This window comes from Psammomys obesus, unplaced genomic scaffold (assembly GCF_907164565.1).
Source record: "Psammomys obesus unplaced genomic scaffold, mPsaObe1.curated_primary_1811, whole genome shotgun sequence".
Taxonomy (NCBI): domain Eukaryota; kingdom Metazoa; phylum Chordata; class Mammalia; order Rodentia; family Muridae; genus Psammomys; species Psammomys obesus.
In genome coordinates, this window is record NW_026590061.1 from 2,404,348 (window position 1) to 2,420,127 (window position 15,780).

At 51.7% G+C, this 15,780-nt stretch overlaps 1 protein-coding gene across 1 annotated transcript in view; it reads left to right on the forward strand.

Moving 5' to 3' along the window:
• Positions 1–15,780, forward strand: part of Itpr2 (inositol 1,4,5-trisphosphate receptor type 2) — a gene marked incomplete at its 3' end in the record, with an annotated part of 262,276 nt that overhangs the window by 12,951 nt on the left and 233,545 nt on the right.

A 15,780-nucleotide genomic window follows, 5' to 3' on the forward strand; every position in this document is an offset into this window, starting at 1 on the left:
TCACAACAACATACAAACATACAGGCAGCATCACAACAACATACAAATGTACAAGCAGCATCACAACAACATACAAACGTACAAACAGCATCACAACAACATACAAGTAGCATCACAACAGCATACAAACACCATAACAAAAACATACAGGCAGCATCACAACAACATACAAACGTACAGGCAGCATGACAACAGCATACAAACAAACATACAAAGCTAGGATCTGCCTGTGAGGGAGAACATGTGACTTTCACCTTTCTGAGCCGGGCTACCTCACTTAATGGCCAACTTAGGTTTCTGTCGCTGCGATGAACACCATGACCAGAAGCAACCTGGGGAGGACAGGGTCACGCTGCCGCATGAAGGGGGTCAGGACAGGGTCACGCTGCTGCATGAAGGGGGTCAGGCAGGGACTCAGGACAGGGTCACGCTGCAGCATGAAGGGAGTCAGGCAGGACTCAGAGCAAGAACCTGGAGACGGGAGCTGATGCAGAGGCCATGGAGGGTGCTGCTTACTGGTTTACTCCCCACGGCTTGCCAGCTGCTTTCTTACAGAACCCAGGACCACCTGCCCAGGGGTGGCACCGACCACAGTGGGCTGGCCCTCCCCCATCAATCGTAATTGAGAAAATGCCCTGCAGGCTTGCTCACGGCCTGATTTAGGAATTTTCTCCATGGACTTCCCCTCCTCTCCAGTGACCCTGGCTTGTGTCATGTTTATATAACATGTTTAAAATTTTTTGTTTGTTTGTTTTAGACAGGATTCCTCTGTGTAGCTCTGGCTGTCCTGGAACTCACTCTGTAGACCAGGCTGGCCTTGAACTCCTGAACCCCTGCCTCTGCCTCTGCTGGGATTAGAGGTGTGTGCCACCACCATCTGGCATGAATTATAAACTTTAACTTCCTTGTCTGAGGTACAGCTGGCAAAGATTGTCCTTCATTCCGTTCATTCTGATGGTACTTTTCTCTGCTGTGTGAAAACTTTAACTTTTTGTAATCCCATTTCTTCATTCTCACACTATCCCCTGTGCTGTTGGAGTCATGTTTAGAAAGTTCAAAAGAGACGAGTCTGAAGTCAAACTGGGACAGCAGTGTTTGTCTGGGGCACGCATGAATGTCGGGCTTTGACTGTACTGTCTGAGGGCTGTGTCATCTAGGGTGCCACCTATCTGGAGGCTGTGGGGCTTCTGTCACTGTCCCACGAGAGCTGAGCTAGACAGCAAGAACAATGCCTGCTGGTGAGCATTTGTTAGACTTGCCGTCTTCCTAGGGACAGCCATCGCAGACGCATTTTGTGTCAGTACACAAATGCAGTCAAGTTATTTCTTAAGCACGTTTGGCTCTACCCCTGGTCCACCCTCTTCTGGGAAGAATTTTCTTTGGTTTTATTTTTGTTTCTCAGTCATTTGAGATTTACCCATAGAAGACTCTTTCTCTGCGCCTGAAAATGGTCATTGGATACTGTATGCCATTGGATACTGCGGGCTGAGATATCCAGGCTCTCTGTGGAATCACGTGATCACCCTTGGGTCCCAGGGGCGTCCTAGGTCTCTGTTCTGTGATCCCAGCAGCCGGATTCCTCTGTTCTCAGTGGGATTTGCCCTACCCAAAGCAGGTGTGTGAAAGTGCAGGTCACTGAGGAGACCATGAAGGGTCTTGCTGCTAACAGCTCTGTGCCCAGGAGAAGCCAGATTCAGGCGCCTGCTTCCTTTTTATCCAGTGGGCAGGCGTTCAAGGTGAGTTGCTCTGCCAGCTGGGGCCTGGCTGGCCTGCAGTCTTGCTCTTGGCTCACCTTCCTGCTGCTTGGCCCTCAGAGCCTGCATCCCTCCACTTTTCAGCAGAGAAGGGTATCCTCCCAGCGGTGACCCGACGCCCAGTCTGAACACCCAGGCCTCTGACTTGTCGGTCCTCATTGGGGTAGAGTCCGGCAGAAGTCTAGAGCTCGGCTGGCCTCTGTCCTGGTTTCCTCAACAGCTGGGAGCAAACTCTCTCCAAAGCGTCGCTGTGGGCAGCTTGCTGTGCAGCCCTGTTCGCACATCTGTCCTCTTCTCTGTCTGTCTGTCCCGCCGTCCTCTCCAGCTCTAGAAACCATTGCCCGCCCTAGAGCTGACTATGGGAATCTCGAGCCCAGCACTTCATCCTGACTCCTCTGCCGAGTTTCCAGAGCCGCATTGCTCCTTCCTTAGATGCTGCAAAGGCCAAAGTCACCTGAGCTCCCTGCTTTGAGCTGTGCGTTGACCTGTTCTCAGGTTAACTCAGTCGTCATTGCTCAGCTAGAGATGTGACTGAGCTCAGCCCCTCCAGTTCTCAGGGATTAACTCTTCTGGAACCAAAGTTCCATATTGGCTAAAGTAACGATTTTCCCAACTGTGCACAATTGTGAAGTTTCCCGTGGATGTGTCAGGAGACACTTTTCCCTGGGGGGAGTGGGCATCTAGGCAATGTTTACCCCTTCCTTCTCAAGTTCCAGTGGCTACCAGAGTTCCCCTTGGGGAACCAGTGACTCGTGTCCAGAGGGTGGAGGTGGGCTTACTGGTAGGAATGTGGGTACCTTAGGTCTGCACCAGGCGTGGGTGACCCCTCGTGTCTGGGCAGATGGGGTCCCCTGACTTTAGCCTTCCCCAGTCTGTGTACTCATTTTCCTCCTGGAGACCTCCAGGCCACTCGCAGTCAGGAAATGGAGGCCACTGGCTGGCCGCTCAGAACCCTGACATCCCTCAGGAGCGTCAGCTGTCCGGCAGCCCGGATGATCTGCAAGCAAGGACCAGTGATCTGACGAGGAAGGGGTGGTCTGTCTTGGAGGACCGTGGCTTCTCGGTTGTCCTAGCAGCAGAGAAAACCAAGTTGTGACTAAACAAGGTTCCGGCATTCCTCAAAGCCTGGTGGACAGTTATTTCAGTGGAAACCGCACATGGGGCATGATGGGAAGGGAAACAGAGTGGTTTTGTCTGAAGTGAGTTAAAGTTCTTCACAAATTGCATTGTTTTATTTAGTCTACTTACATGGGGGTTTAGAAAAACTGTTTTATTTGGAGATTTGTATAGTGCAGGGTGGGCTCAATCTGACAGGTAGCCGAGGGTGTCCTGGCTTTGACAGCCCTGTCCCCACCTCCACATGTGGGGATCACTGTATGGAACGCCATGCCCACACTCTGTTCTCAAGAAATAATCTTAAGACTCTGGGACCCAGGTGCTTGTACGGAGGAGTTGTTAAGATGGCGCAGAGAATTCTGCCCTATTCCATTTCCTTAAATACTGTGCCTGTGTTGGCTCTTTTTCTCACTGTTATGACAAAAAACCCTAGAAGAAATGATCCAGGAGAGGAGGAGTTTACTCTGGCTCATGGCTTGAGACTTCAGCCTATTGAGTCAGGAAAGGCCTGATGGTGGGAACAGCTGGAGTCCATCATGTAGGCATGTGAGGGTCCCGCTCACATCTGGGGACCGTGATGTAGGAATGAGTGTGAGGGCACTCACCCACATCTGGGCAGGTCAGTAAGCCAAGAAGAGGGGATGTGGGCACTCTGCCGACTGTCACTTTTCCTCATTTTGCTCGGGATGAGCCTCCTTCAGGTTAGGTCTTCCTCCCTCAGTGAACCTCTCTGGAAACGCCACAGATGTGTCCAGATGTGTGATTCCTAGTGGTTCCAAACCCGGGGAAGCTGACAGTGGCAGGGAAGCCCTGAAGCATGCGAGACACACACACACACACACACACACACACGTCCACACTGAGGCTCTGCTGGGAGTGCAGCCGGTTCCTGAGTGCCAGGCCTCATTTGCATTGCACTGGCTCTTTGTCACCCCCCCCCCCCATCTGCTGCCTTTGGTCATCTGCTCTCTTGTTTTCTCGGGGTTGTGATGCTTCTTCAGTCTCTATTGCTTCTGCCCCTGATGCTTAGAAGAGCGTGACTAGACATTTTATTGAGTTTCTTTGGTTGGCTCCTTCGGCGCTGTGGTTACCGTTGGCTTGGTTGGGGTTAGTCTGGAGACACATGCCACAGAGGTCATGCTCTTCTTGGTATCACGCAGGCCATAAGGTCGTGATTATTACTAGTCTCCTTTTCTGATGAATGATTTCACATTCTTGGGGTTAAACGGGGATAGTCACTTTCATTTATCTATGTTGGCTTTACACTGTTTTCTTTCCTATTCCCTTTTGTGTTTTTCCTGTTTTTGAAAAACCCTTTCGTAAGAATGGAGTTGTACAGAAGTCTGTGCGTGTCAGGAGGAGAAGCTGACGTCCATGAAAGTAAGGGTGGCTTATGTGTCCTTCTGAAACCCTAAGGGTGAGGTGAAGCCAGGGAGCCTGTCCCCAGGAGGGCCAGGGAGAGGACATGGCCCCTGGCCCAAGGTTGGGCTTTTGCACTGGAATGTTTCAACTCTTGAGATTCTGCAATTGTTGGCCCTTGCCTATTTCATAACCCACCAAGTCCAACACAGGGCTGCTCCTGGCGAGCGGCAGGTATTTAAAGGTCACATTCAGGACGCCTCAGGAGCTGGAACCTAAAGGAAGAGTTTCTGCTCTGTGCAATGTAAAAAGCAGGTGGTGGAAAATTAGGGGCTTAGGGGTGACTGACAGTTTAACTTGATTCCTTTTCTGGTAACTACAGAGAGCATTTTGAAGGTATAGCTTCACCGTGTGCCTCCAGTCACGGAGGTTACACACTCAGACACACAAATGAGGACTTTGTGTGTGTGTGTGTGTGTGTGTGTGTGTGCAGGTCAGAAGTCAACATTAGGTGTCTTCCTGTATTTCTTTCCATTATGTTGTTTTGAGACAGGCTCTTTTGCTGAACCTGGAACCTCTCATTTCAGCCAGCACAGTTAACCTCTGTCTCCGAGGCCAACTGTCCCTAGTTACAGATGGACGCTGCCACCCCAGCTTTTGACACAGGAGCTGAGGGTTCAAACTCTGGTCCTCATGGTGGTGTGGTGGACTCTGCCCACACAGCCCCTCCTCAGCCCCAGGTGGCTGAACTTGCCTCTGTCTAACACTGTTGGGTCACACTTGCTGCCTTCTTGAGCTCCACTTGCTCTGTGGAGTTTCTTCAGATTTGGGTTTGCATCGCTTTTTATTTTTACCCTGAGAGAGGCCTCAGGTTTCCCAGGCCACCCTCGAGACTTGCCAGGCAGCAGAGACCGAACTTGACCCCTTCCGACTCCACCCCCTGGAGGGGGTCAGTGCTGACCCTGCGCTCATGGTTTTGCTTTACTCTTTGTACGGGAAGATGAACGATTTCAAGTCTGAAATCAGCCAACCTACTTTACTGGGCACTTGATAGTTCCTTGCAGCTTCATGCTTCAGGCTCCCAAGGCTTTATTATTTTGTCTTTGGAGGTTGTTGCCATTCAGATTTGGAGTCAGAAATCTGCGGGTCATAAGGCCATGTAGCTGCCATCCACCACTGACCTTTGAGGCGGAGCTGAGACCAGAACCATGGCTCATGAGTCAAAGGCCTTCCTGGTCTTTGAATGTTGCTTGTCTGGAAAGTCTGCCTTCGACCTCCACGGCACAGGAAGGAACCTGAGTCTTTCCCCACAGCCAGTGTCTGTCTCAAGTGATGCTCCTGCACTCTTCCCTTGAGGTCTCGATAGGTTCAAACTCTTTCATTGCCACCACCCGCAGGCTCCTCAGGGAGTCTCTGCCGACACGCTGCCTTGGTTGCTTTCTGCCGAGGTCCTGGCTGCTGAGTTTGACACCTAATATGCACCAAGGACTAAACACGGTGAAGGTGAATTTATTCTGGAAAGAAGCCATTTTGGTCTTGGAGACCGTATTTCTGGCTCAAGGGAATTTCTTCCTTCAAATTTTCAGTGACCCCAAACTCTGATGCAATAATTTGTTGCTCAAAGAACTTTAGAAAGTTGCAATATATTCCAAACCAGCAGCTGCATGGATCTATATTAGGGCCTTTAAACAGTCTTTGCTGGGCTGTTGCCTTGGCTGTAGGTGTGAAAGTCATCCTAGTAGCTGTTGTCTGTAGCTGGTCCCCTGGCATTGAACTACTGGCGGTGTAAATTGGATAATAATGAGTTTATGTTCTTCAGTGAGATTCCAGAGAAGAGCTGAAGGGTGAGAAGTGGATTCTAGTGCCTGTGGACTCAGGATTGCAGATGTCTGTGCGCCTCAAAGTGCTTACCCAGTGGGTAAGCGCACTAGCTGCTCCCAGCACCTACCTGGTTCCTCACAGCCAACTGTAACTCCAGTTCTAGGGGATCCAGTGGCTCTTCCGGCCTCCACGGGCTCCAGGCACACAGGTGAGGCACAGACACATGTGCAGGCGAAGCACCCATATGTACACAGCAAATCAGTCAGTCAGTCAGTCAGTCAGTCAATCTCAAGCACTTGTGTTCATTAGAAGGAGACTCTTGTGGCTTTGAGTGACAAGGAAAGGGCTGTTGTGGAAGTCCCATCGCTGGTTGAAAGCCACACTCACAATGAATTGTGTGTCTGCAAAACGAATACTGTATGAGCTTTGGTTACCTTGCAGATTTGATTGTAAAGTTTACCCCCTTTGTGATTAAGAAGTGAGGGGCTAGCAAGATGGCTGTGAGTAAAAGTGCTGGAAGCTGGAGTGACAGGCAGGGGGCAGGAGAGACCCGCCTCAGCCAGACTGAAGGCAAGAACCAATTCTGAAAGCCGTCCTCTTACTCCATAGGTGTGCTGTGGCATGCACAGCTGAACCCACAGACCCACAGACACACCTGCATATATGTACATGTACACACACACACACACACAGAAATACATGCAGACAACAATAAATAAAAAAAATGCTGTAAGTTCATGTGTCACAATCTCCCCTTTCAAATTGTGCATAAGTTATTGGTTTAAATTCCTACTAATTACTGAGTAAATAGCATTATCTGAGCATTTTAATAGTAACACTGAGAGTTAGAAACAATAGAGTTTTGGGATTTGGCTCAAACAGTTAAGCTCTCTTGTACAAGACCTGAGTTAGGTTCCCAGCACACACATTGGGTGGCTCACAATCACTTGTAATTCCAGAGGATCTGACACACTTGTATGGCCTCCATGGACCACACAAATGTGCACAATTAAAAATAAATCCTTTTTCTTTTTTTAAAATATGTTTTGTGTATTTGAGTATTTGCCTGCAGGTATGTGTATGTGTGTGTGTAGTGCCTGCAGAGGCCAGAAGAGGGCGTTGGATGTGTTGGCTCTGGAGTTACAGAGAGCAGGAACCGATCCTGGGCCTCTGCAGGAGGAGCCAGTGCTCTCTGGGTGCTGAGCTGTCTCTCCAACTCCAAAGCAAGTCTTTAAAAACGTGTTAAATGTGGAAACTCTCAGTTTTGAGTGCTTGGAATGGTTTTCATGTGGTCTCACGTGATCTAGCGTCATCCCATTTCGCCAAGTGCAGAATTCCGTGAGTGTGGTTCTGCAATCAGCGAGCGAGGTGGGGGCTTGGCGCCTTCCCCGCCAGTGTGTCTTGGAGACTGCGGTCCTCCTCGTGCAAGCATGTGCCTGTTGCTGCACTGCAGAGGAGGCGGAGCTCAATGCCGTTCTCAGGAGTTCCTAATCTAATGAGGGAGGTAAGAGGCGTACACGAATGATTACAGCCCTGGGTAGGAAGAGATCAGGGCTAAATGAAAAGCTGCAGCGGAGGATGTGGGTGGATGGAGATTTAACCCCGGGCTTCAAGGGCCGCCGGTGCTTTTCGGTCGTCCTGGAGGGCCTGGACTTCAGGCCTGCGAGGTGCACTTCGTGAGAGGAATTCAGACATTGTTATTACTGCCGGCTCACAGGACGGCTTTCAGGGGTGTGCCCTCCCCTGGCTGCTGTTCTCCAGTGGCAGTGACTGGTATGCACATCCTGGGCCTCCCTGCGCCGGGGGTGGGGGGGGTGGGGGGGTGGTGGCTCAGGCTCCGCTGAGTGCAGCGGAGAAGGAAGCACCCAGCTGCCGCTGCCGGGATGGAAGCGTGCAGAGCCGCCGCTGTGGATCTGGTCTGGAGCAGGTGATCAGAAGGCAGAATCAACAACTGACTAGGACAAAAGCTCTCTCAACAACTGGCATTTCTCTAGTCCTTACTGAATGCCGACTGATCGTCTGCTTTATAGCATTGAAGTATTTAATCCCGTTTAACCTAATGAACTGAATTTCAGTAAAATTTTATTAGCTGCCGAAACAGAAATGCAAAGGCCACACCTTCAGAACAGACCTAGAACCGTTCCAGCCGTGTCCAGACTTTTCCTGGGGAGACACAGCACGTCTGTCTACCCACCCAGAAAGGAAACACACACAGACCAGCGTCCACCCACGTGCAATTTGGTGAGCAGTGAGTTGTTACTGGGGCTGCTGGCAGGGGTACGGGCGAAAGGTTGCTTCCAAGGAGTGGAGATAACTCACAGCAGCTCCGTCTCCGCAGAGCCCACCCGAGCATGGGTGACGCTGGCATCTTCCTTGCTACAGTTTGGCTGTGGCCGTCAGCCCCTGTTTAATCCCTTTTGTAGTGGTGGGAGGGACCCTCAGGAATCGTCCAGGCTCTTACTCTGGACCTTAGTTTATTTCCAGTTTACTGGCTGAGGCTCCTACGCAAATGTTTCAATTTGGAGAGAATGTTGCAATTCAAAAGAGCGGGCCACACCATCAATGACTTACACCTCAAGGGTTTATTTCGCTTTCACTTAAGAGTTGCTAAGTGATGGAGCTGAGACTAAATAAAACGATCTCTAGAGCCCCTTCGAACTTACTCTACAGACACGGTTAAAAGGATTTGTGTTGGGGCTGGAGAGATGGCTCAGTGGTTAAGGACGCTGGCTGCTCTTCCGCACAACTTGGGTTAGAGGCCCAGCACCCACAAGTGGCTCACAACCACCTGAGACTCCAGTTCCAGGGGTCCAACACTTTCTCCTGGCCTCTGGGGGTGCCAGATGCTCTTGGGGTACACAGACATGATGCAAGATTTGTTTGCGTGCTGTGTGAGTGGGTGGGTGGGTGTGTGCATACAGGTGCCTGTGGAGGCCAGAGAAGGGTGTTGGATCCTGTGGAGCCAATCAGGTGCTGAGCACTGAACCTGGTTTTCTGCTAGAACAGCCAGGGCTCCTAACAGTAGAACCATCTCTCCAGCGCCAGGATAGGCATATTGGGAAATGCTGAATTTGGCTCAGTTCTTAAATTCTTTTTAATGTGTGTATAGCATACATCAAAGTATGTCCAGCGGGAGGGAGAATGTTGCATCCCTATTTATTAATAGCTTAGAGTTTAATTGGTTTTGAGCATTCATGCAGGAGTGCTGTGTTCACATTGCTCTCAACCCTCTCTTTCTCATTCACCTTCTTTTGTGTCCCTCTCACAAATCTTTTTAGTATTGCTGTACCCCTCCCTCCATATATTTACCTGCTGAGTGTCACTTGGGATCAAAGAACCTATCAGAGTTCTATCCTGGAGAAGATGGTTCTCTCTCTCAAGTTGTTAATGGCTTGTAGCTCTTTGTCTAGGAGTGGACCTCTGGGATAGTTCCTCTTCCCATCTGACATGTCGGCTAGAGTTATCGTTATGCTGGTCTCGCTTAGCCAACCATGTTGTTCAGGGGAGCAGCTTCCCTGCTGTCTGGAAGACACTGCTGAGCAGCACTTTTGCTGTTTTCTCCAGACTTAGCTGTGTTAGTTGTACTGTAGCTGTATTACTCGGGGTCACTATGGTTTGAACAGCTGTGCATCTCGTGGTGCTTCGTCTGCTGCAGACAGAAGCTTCTTTGGTGAGGGACGAGAGCTACGTGTAACCGTGAGTTTAAGGATGTGCATTCAGAACACAGTTAGAAACTAGTGTAGGAAAATGCCAGTACTAGGTTCCCCCTGGGTCCTGTGACCTCTCCAGCCATTGGTAGACGGCTGGGTTTAGAGAACCAGACAAGAATTTCCCTCATTGAATGGGACTGAAGTCAAAGTGGACAGCTGTGGGTCACCCCAAGATAAGAGCACCACTGACTGCACTGTGGGAGCCCTTGCTGGGCCAGTCACGGTGGCTTGTGGGTTCTTCAGCCGCTTAGACGGTTGATGGCTTGTCTGCCTCCACAGCGAGCTCAGCCTCTTCTGGGACCTGAGAGCGCATCCTCAGGGAGGTGTCCAGGGCCGGTGAGGGGATTCTCCCCCGCTCTGTGTGGGAAATGTGTGTCTCTTCAACAACAGGACCTTCCCGCCACACTCTGGGAGGTGGCTCGGTTTCTTCAACAACAGGGCCTTCCTGCCACACTCTGGGAGGTGGCTCAGGCAACAGGAACAGGCTGTGCTGGCTGGGGGTCTCCTGGGCACGCCTGCCCTAAGTGCGGCGTAAGTGGGGATACCGGTGTCCTGTGTCTCAAGCTTCTGTTTTGTATGTGAAGGTCCCACGCACCTCTTTGAAGCTACATAACCCTTATTGTTTGTAAGGAAAGTTTTAGATGAAAGATTTACAAAATGTGTATTGTAGTGTATCTCCTACACCCAAGTCAACTGCCATCTTCTCCAGGTGCTGACACTATGACCCAGCGGTTTGAAGGTCGCCTCAGATCAGGCGCCTTTGTTTATAGTCTGTGGTTTTCATGGTAAATACAGCGATTTCAGAAGAAAGCAAACACGCCTGGTGGGTGGTGATGTTTGCTTTACAAATGCTTGGAAGTGGTTTGGAAGCTTCTTCCGAAGGGTAAGGTGCACGGTAGCCTCCAAAGCTGCCTTCAGCTGCTGAGATCCAGTCTGAGCTGGCTGTGCTCGGAGGGAGGCGCTTAAACTTGTGTTTGCAGAGGACCGAGCCTGACAGAACACTGGGAGAGGTTAAGCCTGCCTCAGGAATGTCCTGCCCTGGGAGCCCAGATGGGCTGGGAATGGCTTCTTAGGGTTAGGGTTAGGTTAGGGTTCATCTGGGAAGGAGGAACTGTGTTTAGTGGTGTAGCTGTGGGCAGCCATCCTGGTTTGTGTGTGTGTCCTTCGTGAAGCTTTGGGCCGCCTTCTGCTAGCAACCAGCCTCCGGCTTATGCAACTTGAACCCTGATCGTATCACTAAATGCCCAGGTGTGGGGAATTTTTGGAAGAGAAGTAGCCAAAGGGAGTTGCTTGTGTGCTTAGGTTCTGAAATGTGGTTATAGACAGAGGAAATCCAGTCCCTCAAAAAATCACATTAAGAAAACAAACAAAACCAGGCTTATGCCTGCCCAGTACGGAAACAGCAAGGTAAAATGGCAATGAGCTGGAGCTGATGTCTTAGTGTAAAATGGCAACAAGAAGCTTTTATTTTGTGTGTGCATGCAGGTGTACTCCTAAGTATGTTGTGTGTGTGCAGCTGTGTGTGCAAATCTCTGCTTGCCTGCCGGCTGTGGGGCGTGAGCTGCAGAGCAAGATGGCTGCCTGCTTTTGGCCTAGCGTGCAGGATGGGCCGCAGGGCTGGAAGGGCTTTTCCTGGTAGCCCATGTACCCCTTCTTTACCTTCTCGGTAAGTTTATCAGCCAGCCCGGCAGCCTGGCAGCCCGGAGCGCTGGCTTCCCTGGTCAAGCCTTCGGTACTCAGACAGCCCGGCAGCCCGGAGCGCTGGCTTCCCTGGTCAAGCCTTCGGCACTTGCAAAGTGGTCACTTCTGTGCAGGAAACGCTGGCAGTCACGGGTTTGCTGACACGCCTGTGTGCGTCCTGGTGCAGTGTGCGGCAGCTGAGCAGCCTGTCAGCCAGGCGACAGGAGGAGTCACGGGCCGAGGCCTGGAGCCTGTGCCGGGCACCCGTGGACCCGTGGCTCCTCTGGGTCTTCTGAGAGGAGGGCATGCAAAATCCAAGCACATTTGCAATGGTCTAAGGCACTGCTGCTGGCTTCCCTGGCTCTTGCTCTCTTGTTCACACAGTCTCCTCAGAGCACACGGCATCTCAGTGTCTGTGGTTGAAACGTCAGTTCCCTCCTCGTAGAGGAGAGGAAGCTGGGGATGTGGCAGCCTGGGGAGCACGCGATCAAGGCCGAGGACCACACAGTGTTCTTCGGTGCGGGTTCTAGTCTCCATCCTCTCTGGAAGAGTCTGGTTTCTCTTGGGTAATGGAATTTCAGGCAGAGGAGTGAAGGCAGCTCTGGCCCCCTGGCGGGTACCCAATTCAGTCACCTAAGGGAACTCCATGGAGGCCTGTCTGTGCTGAGGAAGAGGAGGAATCAAGAGGATTGAGAGACCAAGGCGGGGTGGGGGGGGGCTGGAGACCACCCTTCCGGCAGGGCAGCTCAGGCTCAGGGGGCCAGCAGCACACTGGGGTTCCGTTATCTGAGGCCCGGCTGACACACTGAAGTGTGAGCACGCCCGGCTGACATGAAGGGGGAGCACGGCTTTCTCAGTCCCGCTCTGTGAAGCTGTGTTACATTCTCTCCATCTGTTGGCGTTCTTGGCTTGGACTTCGTGAGAGTGGCTGGCACCCCTTGCCCACACCCCTTGCCCTGGCATTGCCACTCCTCCAGTGTGTGGGTGTACCCTCACGGTTCCTGCCGCTCCTCTTGCTGCTGCTCAGGCGTTGGAGGAATGTGGCCTCCGGTTTGTAAGCTCGTGGGCAAGAGTGCACAGTATCGGTCTTTCTGGGTTTCATTTGTCTAGATTTGCCTGTTGCTTGCAAAGCCGGTTTTAATTTTCGTAGGTGAGACACAGTTCTACAGTAGAACCTCTCCTCAGAATTTCAATAGCAGCTGTGGACGGGAGGTGGGCAGCTACAAGTGGTTCTTTGCCTTCCTTTGAAAGGGAGCCTTTCTGTGAGGAAATGCCCTGCCTTGCCACCCTGGCTAATTTACATGGAAAAAGGGAAACGGTCCTCATTTGAATTTGGTTTCAAGTGCGTACATTGACCCTTGCTGGGCAAATGTGAAGGGACATTTTTGTTAGCTCTGTAATGGGCACAGCCCAGTTACCTCCACCTGGCCAGACATGGCTTTTCCAGCAGGGTTCTGTGAACACTGCACTGTGATGCATTGATGACACTGGCTTAGCTGGGGCAGATGATGACTGTCTTGGCCTCCTGTTGTAAATCACCAGGTTGCCGAGTCCACACTTGTCTTCTGGACCTCAGTCCTGGAGGAGACCCTTGCGCTCTGTACGCTGCTCAGAGGCAATGTAAACTGCTGCTTGAAAGACTACTCAAGCTTTGCAGTTATGTTTCTCTCGGCGTGGAGTGGAAATGAGAAATAGAAATAAGAGCACGTGAATTATCTATCTCCAGTCACTCCTGCAGGGTCTGTCTCTCCTTTCGTCGAGGGAGGATTTCTCTTCTGCGCAGCCTCCTCTGTCCCAGGAACGATTTGCTCCTTTTCCACGAGGATCATCTCCCGGTTGCATGGGATGGGTGGGGTCACGGACTGATTCCACCTTCATGCCAGGGGTCACCTGAGGGATGGTTGTGCAGGTGAAATGACCCCAGTGGCTGCTGGGCCAGCCTCTCTGTCCTTACTGTCTGGAATATCTCCTTCCAGGGTCCAATCTGTGAAGACTTGAGCCATCCTCCCTCCCTCCTTTCTTCTTTCTTCCTCCTTCTCCTAAACTATGTAGACCAGGCTGGTCTTGAACTCACAGAGATCTGCCTGCCTCAGCCTCATGAGCGTCTATGGTATCAACTCTTGTTAAATATGTAAGATGTACTTGTATGTACAGTGTCTGAAGGCAGAAGGAAGAGTAGAAGGGGGCTATGAGGAAGGTGGGAGCAAGAGGAGAAGGGGGCTATGAGGAAGGTGGGAGCAAGAGGAGAAGGGCGCTGTGAAGAAGGTGGGAGCACAGTCAGGAGTGACCAGCTGCAGGTGACAGGAGGGTGCCGGTGAGGACAGAGCCGCCCTCAGGGCAAGGAGGCTGGAGAGAGGGCTGCATGCTGGCTTTTTAATTCTAGTGCTTTTCTTTTAAATCATATTTTGGTGTGAATAGTGCTATCCTAGGGGTTACAATGAATGGAAGCAATTATTCCTAATCCGCTCAGAGCTGCAGTTGAACTTCTAGGCCGCCTTGGCTGGCAGTCTTGGCGGGGAGCCACCCACTCCGGCGTCCAGGCCTTCCAGGCCTTCCAGTTCCACAGAGCTTGTTTGTGCGAGGACTCTGCCTGAAATGTCATCACAACACCAGGTGCTTCTGAAGAGCTTTATCAGGTGGGGGGAAAGAGCAGCGGTTGGAGAGCGCATGTGTCCCTGGTGCAAAGACTTAGCTGAAGTGAGGAGAACCAGCTAAGCGTCCCCCGGCCAAGAGGACGCAGGGTCCCAAGCTGTGTGAGGGCTTCCTGAGAGGACTGCTAAAACAAGATGAGCTTTCAATCTTTATTTTGTTTATTTATTATTATTAGTTTTTGAGACAGGGTCTCCTCCGTTGTTCTGGTGGGCCTGGAGCTTGCTTTGTAGACCACGGCGGACTTGAACTCACAGAGATCTGCCTGCCTCTGCCTTTCCCGTGATGGGATTAAAATGTGCCCCACCACACCCAGCCTAGGAGATCTTAGATGCCCACTATGAAATTTTAAAATGCTAAAAAAGGTTGGAATTGCATGTATTCATTTTGTGCATGTGCTCGTACAAGCCCTGGCACACGTGTGTAGGTCTGAGGACAGTTTAAGAGAGTTGGCTCCCTCCTTCCACCGCATGGGTCCGTGACCTGACGGGGTCCTCAGGTTTGGCAGCATGCACCTTTACCCACTGAGCTGTCTCCACAGCTCCTGACTGCTTCTTAGATGAGACTGGGGCAATCGTGGGGGCTCCTCAGCTGGCAGAGGGCTGTTACTCCACTCTCCACCTTACTTGCCTTTCCCAGAGAAGGAACCGTTCACCTGTGTGCGTGAGTTACGCCACGGCCTGTGCATAAAGCCCTGGGCTGGGCGCTCGGCGCTGTACCTGACTCTCCGTTGAGTGTTAGAAGCGTCTAGTATGAGGTGATATGTTTGGCATTTCAAGCTCAGTAACCAGGTTGATGGAGGTTTGTTGTGAAAACATCGAGAAGGGCAGGAAGCGAGGGGCGAGTTTTGGTCACACTACCTGGGCCTTGCCGCACGGTGCTTGAGCAGGTTGGGGCTGGTCCTGTGGAGACCGCAGTAACTGTGGAAGCCGTTCCTGCAGACGTGGCTCTCCACCGAGTTGAACTGTGGGGTCCAGCCATCTCTTGACCTTTCTGAGTCAGTGTCCTGTCACAAGAAACGTGAGTGTTCACTTTTCGTGGGGAGACGCGAACAAATGTGTATTCACACCAGATGGAGCATCAAAGATAGACCACAGAAACGAGGCCGCCACCGACGTCCACTCTAGCTTGCCCACAGCGTCTCCATGACTGCCTCTACACAGCGCAGTCCACCCTGTGGTTGGCCTCTTCTAGCACAGCGGCTCTCAACCTGTGGGTCGAGACCCCGTTGGGGTCAAATGGCCTCTTACAGGGGTTGCGGAGGACCATCTGCATGTCAGATATTTATATCATGATTCACAAGAGCAGCAGAATTACAGTTAGGAGGGAGCCGCGGAAACAGTTTTATGGTCTGCGGCCACCACAGCGTTAGGACAGCCGAGAGCCTCTGCCCTGGCACCTCCCAGCACCACTCAGGAGCGGCAGAGTTACGGCGCTGGGCGGTGGCGAGGCAGGGAGTGGCTGGACCACAGCGAGGGCCTGGTGACCCCTCCTGTCCTGTGAGGGGACATCAGCCGTTCACAGATTCAGTCCTGTTGCAGGATTCTTGAGGCTCACCACAGCGGCTGTGACTAAGATGGCAAAGGCTGCCGTTCTCAGATAACAGCGTGCCGCATCCAGGAGCACAGTAGGTACACATGTATGTTCTGCACATGTACCCATGATGCTGAGCTGTGTTCGTTTATGACACA